Raw genomic sequence first — 10,171 nt, forward strand, 5'->3', positions numbered from 1 at the left:
GGGAGCAGCCACTGCACTCCAGTCTGGGCGACAGAATGAGACTCCAACTCAAAAAATATATATATATAATTTCAGGGGCAACCCCTTCAGGTCCCTTCCCACTGTGGAAGCTTCTCTGTCCTCTCAACAAATCCTGATTAAAAAAAAAAAAGAAATACAATTTCATATGGTAATTTCCATCCAGAAAGATCATATATGATCATTTATAATCCAAATAATTAAGCATGACTGCCAATAATTACTAACTTTAGTCCTAGAGTCTAGAAAAGGCACTGAGACCACAGGCTTGTGAAAATATGTAAGTTCAAGTTAGTATCTGCCTTTCAAATGCATGTAGTAAACAACTTTTCAAATCTGATTAGCATACCAAGCTCAACGAATGGTAGCACAAATATAAGTAATGAATGTTTGACTGCTGGTTATTTCATGCTTTTATATTTTCTGTAATAAATAATTTTTCAGCTGGCAATAAAGACTATGAATTAGAAGAAATAAACTAAAACACCTCATCTAGGGTAAACATCTGAAATGCGGTGGGCAGGCTGGCCTCGGTGGCTCAGCCCGTCATCCTAGCACTTGGGGAGGCCAAGGCGAGTGAGTTGCCTGGGCCCGCAGGTTCGAAACCAGCCCCGGTAACTTGGCGAGACCTCATCTCTACAGTAAATCAAAAAAAGTTGGGCGTGGTAGTGAGTGCCTGTAGTTCCAGCTACTTGAAAGGTTGAGGTGGAAGGATCACCAGAGTCCAGCAGGTCGAGGCTGCAGTGGCTGTGAGCATGCCACTGCACTCCAGCCTAGGCGACAAAGTGAGACTCCAATCCCAAAAAATAAAAAAAAATTAAAATTAATAAATAAATGAGGTGAGCAGCTGGATGTGGTTAAGTATCTTGACAGTAAACCATTCTTATGTTTTACTTGTGTTTTAAAGTTTTCATCTGTAAATAGCTTTAAATAAGGATGAAAGATATTCCACTAGTTAAGAAGTGTATTAACATTTTGTTAAAATATCAGAATTTGTGAAAACATCTGGAACCTAATTTTTTCCCTCTTTGAAAATGCTAATATCATTTATGACATTAAGTTTTAAATAAATCACCTTGTAGCTTTTAAAAAATAATTTATTAAGGTAAAGTTCACATAAGAAAATTAACCACTTTTTGTGGACAAAAGACATGAACAGATACTTCTCAAAGGAAGACATATATTCAAGCAGCCAACAAACATGAAAAAACGTTCAGCTTCACTAACCATCGGAGAAATGCAAATCAAAACTACAATGAACTGCCACTTCACATGGGTCAGGATGGCCATCATCAAAAAGTCAAAACCAACCGGTGCTGCTGGCAAGGCTGCAGAGAAGAAGGCACATTTCCACACTACCACCAGGAACGTAAGCTAGTTCAACCCTGGTGGAAAGCAGCGTGGCCTTTTCTCAAACAACTAAAAATCGAGCTACCACACTGGATCCCGCAGCCCCCCTTCCAGGAACACACCCAGAGGAACATACACCGCTCCACCAGAAAGACACCTGCATAAAGGGAAACAACTCGGATGCCCATCGAAAGTGGAATGGACAAAGAAAAGGCAGTTTATGCACACGATGCAGCACCATGCGGCCACAAAGAAAACCACACCCTCCGCACAATGTGGATGCGGCCAGAGGCCATCATGCCAAGTGAACGATCACAGACGCAAAGAACTGAACACTGCAAGCTCTCATGAGCAGGCCCTAAACATTCAGCACGCACACACAAGGGCGGGAACAACAAATATGGGGCACTGCTGGGGGGGAACGAAGGGGACAAGAGACACACACCTGTCCCACCTACTGGGTGTCATGTCCACTACCGTGGGAAGAGGGCTCGCTAGAAGCCCAAACTCACCTGCATACAATTTACTTATGCAGCAAATCATCATTTGTACCCCAAACTCTAAAATAAATCAATAGAGAGAAAGAATAAAAGTAATCATTTTCTGGCGTGCACTACCATGCCCTGCTAATTTTTTAAATTTTATTGTAGAGACGGGTTCTCGCCATGTTAGCCGGGCTGGTCTCGAATCCACGGGCTCAGGCCATCCATTCACCTCGGTCTCCCAAAGTGCTGGGATTACAGGCTGACCCACCAAGCCCAGCCTGCTTCGTTTTTGAAGGGACAGGGCCTGGCTCCATCACTCAAGCTAGAGCACAGCGGTACAATCATAGTTCACTGGAACCTCAACTTCCTGGACTCAAGTGATCCTCTCACCTCAGCTTCCCAAAGCACTGGGATTACAAGCATGAGCCACTGTGCCCAGTCTTGGAAAATTAACCTCTTAAAAATGAACAGGTGAGGCAGGGCTTGGTGATTCAGCCTGTTATCCCAGCACTTTGGGAGGCCAAGGTGAGTGGACTGCCTGAGCCTGGGATTCGAGACCCACCCGGGAAACTTGGCGAGGCCACCGCAGCCTCAACCTGCTGGGCTTCCTCTGGGCACGTTCCCTGAGGTGGGGTTGCTGGATCCAGTATGGTAGCTTGATTTTTAATTATTTGAGAAAAGGCAATGCCGCTTTCCACCAAATTAGCTGGGCGTGTAGTGCACACCTATAGATCCGGCTACTTCGAAGGTTAAGGCGGAAGGATCACCGGAGTCCAGCAGGTAAACGCTGCGGTGGCCAGGAGTGGCCACTACGCTCCAGTCTGGGCGACAGAGTGAGACTCCGACTCAAAAAAAAAAAAGTGAACAGGTGGGCTGGGTTGGTGGCTCAGCCAGTAATTCCAGTACTTTGGGAGGCTGAGGCAAGTGTGGATTGCCTGAGCCCGCAGGTTCGCAACTAGCCCAGGCAACTTGGCTAGACCTCATCTCTACAATAAATTTTAAAAATTAGCCAGGCATGGTAGCGTGTACCGGTAGTTCCGGCTCCTTGGAAGGCTGAGGCGGAAGGATCGCCGGAACCCAGCAGGTCGAGGCTGCAGTGGCCAGGAGCGGCCACTGCACTCCAGTCTGGGCAATGAAGTGAGACTCCAACTCAAAAAAAAAAAGTATAAATTAACCTGTGAGAGGACATTTGCTAGACTCTTATAACTAAACATAGGTGTACTATGAGGGTGGGTCTTTTGTGCTTTTCCTTTCTTAAAAAAATTCATATAGCAAATCTAGACTATTCTGTGAACCAATAAAATAGAAAACTTTTGAATGCAAAGAATTAAAACTGAACCCAAATAATATATAATTTTTTTTTTAGAAAGCAGAATTTGGGCCGGGCTAAGTGGTTCAGCCTGTAATCTCACGCTTTGGGAAGCCAACATGGTGGACTGCCTGAGCCCGAGGGTTTGAGACCCGCCTGGGCAACTTGGCAAGACCTCATCTCTACAATAAATCAAAAATTAGCCAAGCATAGTAGCGCACACCTGTAATTCCAGCTACTTGGAAGGCTGAGGCGGAAGAATTGCCGGAGCCCAGCAGGTCAAGCCTGCAGTGGCCAGGAGTGGCCACTGCACTCCAGTCTGGGCGACAGAGTGAGACTTCAACTCAAAAAAAAAAAAGCAGAATTTACTGACAGGACAGAAAAGCTCCCACAGTGGGAGAGGACCCCAAAGGGGTTGCCCAATTTATATTTCTTAGACAAGAGTTATATCTCACATAAGTGTCAATAAGAATCATAAATGAGCTGGGCACAGTGGCTCATGCCTATAATCCCAGGACTTTGGGAGGCAGAGGCAAGAGGACTGCCTGAGCCTAGGAGTTCGAGAGCCTGAACAACTTGGTAAGACCTCGTCTCTGCAAGAGAAGAAAAACTAGCCGAGTGTGCTGGTGCATGCCTGTAGTTCCAGATACCTGGAAGGCTAAGGCAGAAGGATGAGGCTGTGGTGCCCGGCAAGTTGAGGATGCGGTGGCCATGAGCATGCCACTGCTCTCCAGCACGGGCAACAGAGTGAGACTCCAACTCCAAATAAATAAATAAATAAAAATGAAAAACTGTGATGAACTAAGAGAAACCAGAAGGGTCGTTCTATTAAAATTACAGTCAGCTGGGCTCGGTGGCTCAGCCTGTAATCCCCTGCCTTTGGGAGGCTGAGGTGAGTGGATTGCCTGAGCCCGCGGGTTCAAGACTCACCTGGACAGCGAGACCTCATCTCTACAATAAATCAAAAATCAGCCAGGCATGGTAGCGCGTGCCTGTAATTCCGGCTACTGGGAAGGCTGAGGCGGAAGGATCGCCGGAGCCCTGCAGGTCGAGGCTGCGGTGGCCAGGAGCGGCCACTGCACTCCAGTCTGGGCGACCAAGTGAGACTCTAACTCAAAATAAATAAATTAATTAATTAATCAATTTAATTTAATTAAATTACAGTCATAGCCAGGCTTGGTGGCTCAGCCTGTAATCCCAGAGCTTCGGAGGCTGAGGTGAGTGGATTGCCTGAGCCCGCGGGTTCAAGACCCGCCTGGACAACTTGGCAAGCACTCATCTCTACAATAAATCAAAAATTAGCCGGGCATGGTAGTGCATGCCTGTAATTCCAGCTACCTGGAAGGCTGAGGCAGAAGGACCGCCGGAGCCCAGCAGGTCAAAGCTACGGTGGCCGGGAGCGTGCCACTGCATTCCAGTCTGGGTGACAGAGTGAGATTCCAACTCAAAAAAAAAAAAAATTACAGTCATACGGCAAATAGAAAATAAAATTCAATTAATGGTAAGTCCTTAATAAGCACAGTTCAAAAACCTCAAATGGTATTTATAAAAATCTACCTCCTAGCCGGGCTCGGTGGCTCAGCCTGCAATCCCAGCGCCTTGGGAGGCTGAGGTGAGTGGATTGCCTGAGCCCGCGAGTTCGAGACCCACCTGGGCAACTTGGCGAGATCTCATCTCTGCAATAAATCAAAAATTAGCCAGGCATGGTAGCACACGCCTGTATTTCCAGCTACTTGCATGGCTCAGGCGGAAGAATCGCCGGAGCCCAGCAGGTCAAGGCTGCGGTGGCCGGGAGCGGCCACTGCACTCCAGTCTGGGCGACTGAGTGAGACTCCAACTCAAAAAAAAAAAAAAGATCTACCTCCTGCTTTTTATTTATTTTTAATTAAAATCTTCAGAGGGTGAACTCTCAAGTCTTCCTCTGTGTACTGATTAGCGCATGTGGGTGGGTAAGCCATCTGAGGCCAGAAAAAAGAAGTAGCCAAAAGATCGCAGGGAGCAATCCCAGAGGCTCATACAAGGATGGGAACAGTTTCTGTCTCAACCAGCCAGAATGGAAAACCTTGCCATTTGCACAGCATTAGGAACAGCTCTCAGGAAGGTTTTATGTCTGTAGCAGGGCAAAATCATCTAAACACTGCTCTGGCCCTGTCTGACAAAGGATCAAAGCAAGATGCAAAAGGATCAAACTGTTTCCAAGTAATTTAACTATGTCAAAAAAGAAAGCTCAAGAATGTTTACAGGAATGCAAAACTATCCTGCACTCTACAAGGTAAAATTTATGATGTCTAGCATCCAATCAAAAATTAGCAGTACTCAAAAGAGAAACAAAATAGGACACACAATAAAGAGAAAAATCAACTGAAACAAACCCATGAATGAAACAGAATTACCACCCAAAGACATTAGAAGTTATTATAAATGAATGTAATTCAAGTATAATACATAATTCAAATAATGTACCACACAATGCATAATACATAACTGAACATATTTCATGGTTCAAAAAACTAGAAGACTGAGTTGGGCTCGGCCCGTAATCCCGCACCTTTGGGAGGCTGAGGTGAGTGGATTGCCTGAGCCTGTGGGTTCGAGACCCGCCTGGGCAGGCGAGACCTCATCTCTACAATAAATCAAAAAATTAGCCGGGCGTGGTAGCGCGCGCCTGTGATTCTGGCTACGCGGAAGGCCGAGGCGGAAGGATTGCCGGAGCCCAGCAGGTCGAGGCTACGGTTGCTGGGAGCGGCCACTGCACTCCAGTCTGGGCCGACAGAGTGAGACTCCAACTAAAAACAAACAAACAAAAAAAAAAACCTAGAAGACTGATGTTAAATACAGCCATGAAAAACAAAAATGTAACCCAGATGAAATGTCTAGAAACGGCACTGGTGGCTCATGCCTATAATCCCAGAACTCTGGGAGGCCCAGGCAAGAGGACTGCTTGAGCCCAGGAATTTGAGACGGGCCTGGGCAATATAGCAAGAGCTCCTCTCTACAAAAAAAAAATCAAATAATGAGCCAGGCATGGTGGCACACACCTGTAACAGTCCCAGCTACTTGGATAACTGAGGCAGAAGAATAACCTGAGCCTATAAGGCTGAGGTTGCGGTTGTTGGGCCCGTGCCACTGCACTCTACCTTGGGAGAGAGTGAGGCCCTGACTCAAGAAAGAATTAAAAAAAAAAAAGAGCAAATGATACCTAAAACAAGCAGGAGAAGAGAAATCACAAACATCAGAGTAGAAACCAGTAAAAGGCCAGGCACGGTGACTCAGCCTGTAATCCCAGCACTTTGGGAGACTGAGGCGAGTGGACTGCCAGAGCCTGTAGATTAGAGGCCCATCCGGGCAACTTGGTGAGACCTCATCTCTACAATAAATCAAAAATTAGCCAGGCATGCTAGCAAGTGTCTGTAGTTCCAGCTACCTGGAAGGTTGAGGCAGAAGGACTGCAGAGCCCAGCAGGGGCTGGGGTGGCTGTGAGTGTGCCCCCGCACTCCAGCCTGGGCAATGGAGTGAGACTCCGACTCAAAAAAAAAAAGAAAGAAAACAGTAAAACAGAAAACCAATAAATCCAAAAGATGACTCTTTTCAAATGTTCAAACTGATAAACCTTTGGCCAGACTGAAAAGGAAAAAAAGAAGACACAAATCACCAACATCAGAGATGACAGAAGCAACAGCACTACAAGTTCTACAGATATTAAAAGAATAATATTGGAAAACAGCCTGGGCAATTGGTGAGAGCTCATCTCTACAATAAACCAAAAAGTTAGCCAGGTGTAGCAGCACATGCCTGGAGTTCCAGCTCCTTGGAAGGCTGAGCAGAAGGACAGCCCTCGGCCAGCAGGTCAAGGCCACAGTGGCCGCTGAGTGTGCCCTTGCACCCCAGCTTGGGTGACAGAGACTCCAACTCAAAAAAATAAAATAAAACAGAGTAAATAATAACAACTTTGAATGACGAGTACCATTTTGTGAGAAACAAACTCACTCGTCCAAAATCAGACGACGGACGTGGAGACACAGAGGACAGCCCAAGTGAGACTTTCACTGTGGCCGCGCAAGACGAGGACCCTGCGGCTACAGCAAGCACTTCATTCCCTGGCGCGCAGATTCCTCCCCCAGTTCCTAACTGGCTGAGTGCTTTGGGGCGTACAGTCTTTTCAGACATCGCCTAAGTTGCACTTTTTTCCCTTATGAGGTTATCTCCCTGGTTCCCTTCCCTGATCAAGTCTCTGTTTCCTCAAGAATAGCATACTGTTTGCCCACGGCCATTTCCATCTCACGGTTGTTCAGGAGCCGCCAAGAGCTGCTGGCTGAAGACTGCTATGACATCCGCCAGCCTGCTTAGACAGGCCTTGACAATGAGCCATCGGAATGTTTCTTACACACTTGCAATCACATCTCAGTATGAATACCTAGGGATAAGTGTGACAAAAGATGAGCGCAAGCTGCTCCCTGAAAACCAGAAAGCTTTACCGAGTGCCACGAGGACATCCCAGAGATGCACTATGCTCATGGATTATTAGACGTAACGCTGCGAAGACATCGAGTATCCTAACTTCATCACAATCCTCATCAAAACTCCAGTAGGCTTTCTTGTAGAAACACACAAAATTACTCTAAAATTCACATGGACATGCCAAAGGCCCAGAATAACCAAAACAACTCTGGAAAAGGGTCCATTTGGTACAGGCACAGTGGCACGCACCTGTAGTTTCAGATACTCAGCAGGCTGAGGTGGGAGGATCACCGCAGCCCCAGAGTTTGAGACCAGCCTGGCAACACAGCAAGACCCACGGCAAAAAGTGATACAAGACTGAGGGGCCTCTGAGAGGCCGTCAGAGTGTGTTTCTCCTAAGGAGGAGGCCAGGATCGAGTATCCTCGGCACCCAGAGCAGACCAGGACCAGCAGCACACCCCACCACTCTTCCAGTAGGTGCTGACAACCACACAGTACAAAGAAGAGAAAAATCCTCTGGCCTGGGCTAGAACTGGCCAGACCCTCACCTGGTCGCAGCACAGACCACAGCAGCCTCTGGGCACAGTGGGGAAGGCGGGGGAGGGGAACTCAGGAATGCCACAGCCTTGGAGAGACCCCTGAGGCTCGCAGGACTCCAGTCCCTCAGGGGAAACGAGCCTGCCCACAGCCACCCTGCCAAAATCCACAGATGAAACCCATGGAGTGGCCTCGATCTGAGCGGCTCCAGCCACCACATCCCAGGAACTCAACCCTTGCTGGTGGCTGCCTTCTAGCCAGCCTAGGAAGGGACAGGCCCCACGGGCAAAGCCTGCAGCAGCAGACAGCTCCTGGCTGGGGCAGGCTGCCATAAGCACACCTGAGGCCAGCTGCAATTTGACATTCAGACTACCGACGGCTGAGGCTGAGCTGCAGGAGCTTGTGGGACTTGTTGCCAGGGAAACCGCCCACGCCCTGGGTCAACTCTTCCGTGTGGACCTGCACAAGTGCGCCGCATCCGACCCGTGGCCAGGACTCCCTCCCAGGCTCCACCAGGGTAGCCGCGAGTGAGCCCAGGTGGGGTGCCTGAGCACCTGCTCCCCAGCCCCCACACTCCCCTCATGGCTCAAAAGCGACAGAGGACTCCGTAATCCTCAGAGCCTCGCCCTTCATCTAGGCTGGCTGGCACTTCCTCAGAACAACACTACCGAGAAGAAATCCGACAGCCACTGTCCCCGCTGGCCTTCCCCCAATTCTTTTCTTCAACGACACAGCCCACCATGTCACAGACAACACCTCAGCTCGGTGAAGGCCTGATCCCAGCCCTCAGCCAGCAGCCCCGGTCACTCAGGACACCATGAGCCAGGGCAGGGCAAAGCACGGGGCTGCCCCCACTGGCAACCAAGAAACGCACCGCCCCAAGGCGACAAATAGCCAAGGGAACCCTGCAGTGTCCATGTCAGCCCCCACCAAGCTCAGATAAGAAGAAACCACCTACCCAAATGAGAGGGAACAAGAAAAATAATTTTGACCAAAAACAGAGCTCTCCAGCATCCCCAAAGACCACACTAACCCTTCAGCAATGAACCCTAATCGAAATGAAACTTGGAAATTCCAGAGATAGAATTCAAAGGGTTGGTTATAGAATTTCTCAATAAGAATCAGGAGAAAGTTAAAAACCAACAAAAAGAAATTTTGAAAACTATTCAGGACACGAATGAGAAATTATTCAAAGAGATAGACACTTAAAAAAAAAAGCTGTAAGCCGGGCTCGGTGGCTCAGCCTGTAATCCTGCGCCTCGGGGAGGCTGAGGTGAGTGGATGGCCTGAGCACGCGGGTTCGAGACCCACCTGGGCAACTTGGCGAGACCTCATCTCTACAATACATCAAAAATCAGCTGGGCGTGGTAGCACGTGCCTTTAGTTCCAGCTACTGGGAAGGCTGAGGCGGAAGGATCGCCGGAGTCCAGCTGGTCGAGGCTGCGGTGGCCGGGAGCGGCCACTGCACTCTAGTATGGGTGACAGAGTGAGACTCCAACTCAAAAAAAAAAAAAGAAAAGGAAGAAATCAATCGGGCTCGGTGGCTCAGCCTGTAATCCCGCGTCTTTGGGAAGCTGAGGTGAGTGGATTGCCTGAGCCTGCGGGTTCAAGACCTGCCTGGGCAACTTGGCGAGACCTCATCTCTACAATACATCAAAATCAGCTGGGCGTGGTAGCACGTACCTTTAGTTCCAGCTACTGGGAAGGCTGAGGCAGAAGGATCGCCGGAGTCCAGCTGGTCGAGGCTGCGGTGGCTGGGAGCGGCCACTGCACTCTAGTCTGGGCGACGGAGTGAGACTCCAACTCAAAAAAAAAAAGAAAAGAAAACCACAGGTTTGGAAAAAGTATTTGAGGGAATAATTAAGGAAAACTTCCCTGGCCTTGCCAGAGATCTAAAAATCCAGATACAAGAAGCCCAAAGAACTCCCAGAAGATTTACTGCAAAAAGGTCATCCCCAGGGTATATAATCATTGGATTATGCAAAGTTAATGTGAAGGAAAGAATTTTAAGAGC

General features: G+C 48.3%; 1 protein-coding gene across 1 annotated transcript in view; it reads right to left on the reverse strand.

Annotated features, from left to right (window-relative positions):
- Positions 1-9,882, reverse strand: part of NT5C2 (5'-nucleotidase, cytosolic II) — an 81,613-nt gene extending 71,731 nt beyond the window's left edge. Inside the window, exon 1 of the mRNA XM_008065941.1 lies at positions 9,841-9,882. The gene's annotated coding sequence lies outside the window, so the exon portion shown is untranslated. The remainder of the gene's footprint in view (positions 1-9,840) is intronic.
- Between the last annotated feature and the right edge of the window lie 289 nt (positions 9,883-10,171).

The sequence above is a fragment of the Carlito syrichta genome, unplaced genomic scaffold (genome assembly GCF_000164805.1).
Source record: "Carlito syrichta isolate Samal-C Ts95f unplaced genomic scaffold, Tarsius_syrichta-2.0.1 Scaffold104744, whole genome shotgun sequence".
Classification (NCBI taxonomy): domain Eukaryota; kingdom Metazoa; phylum Chordata; class Mammalia; order Primates; family Tarsiidae; genus Carlito; species Carlito syrichta.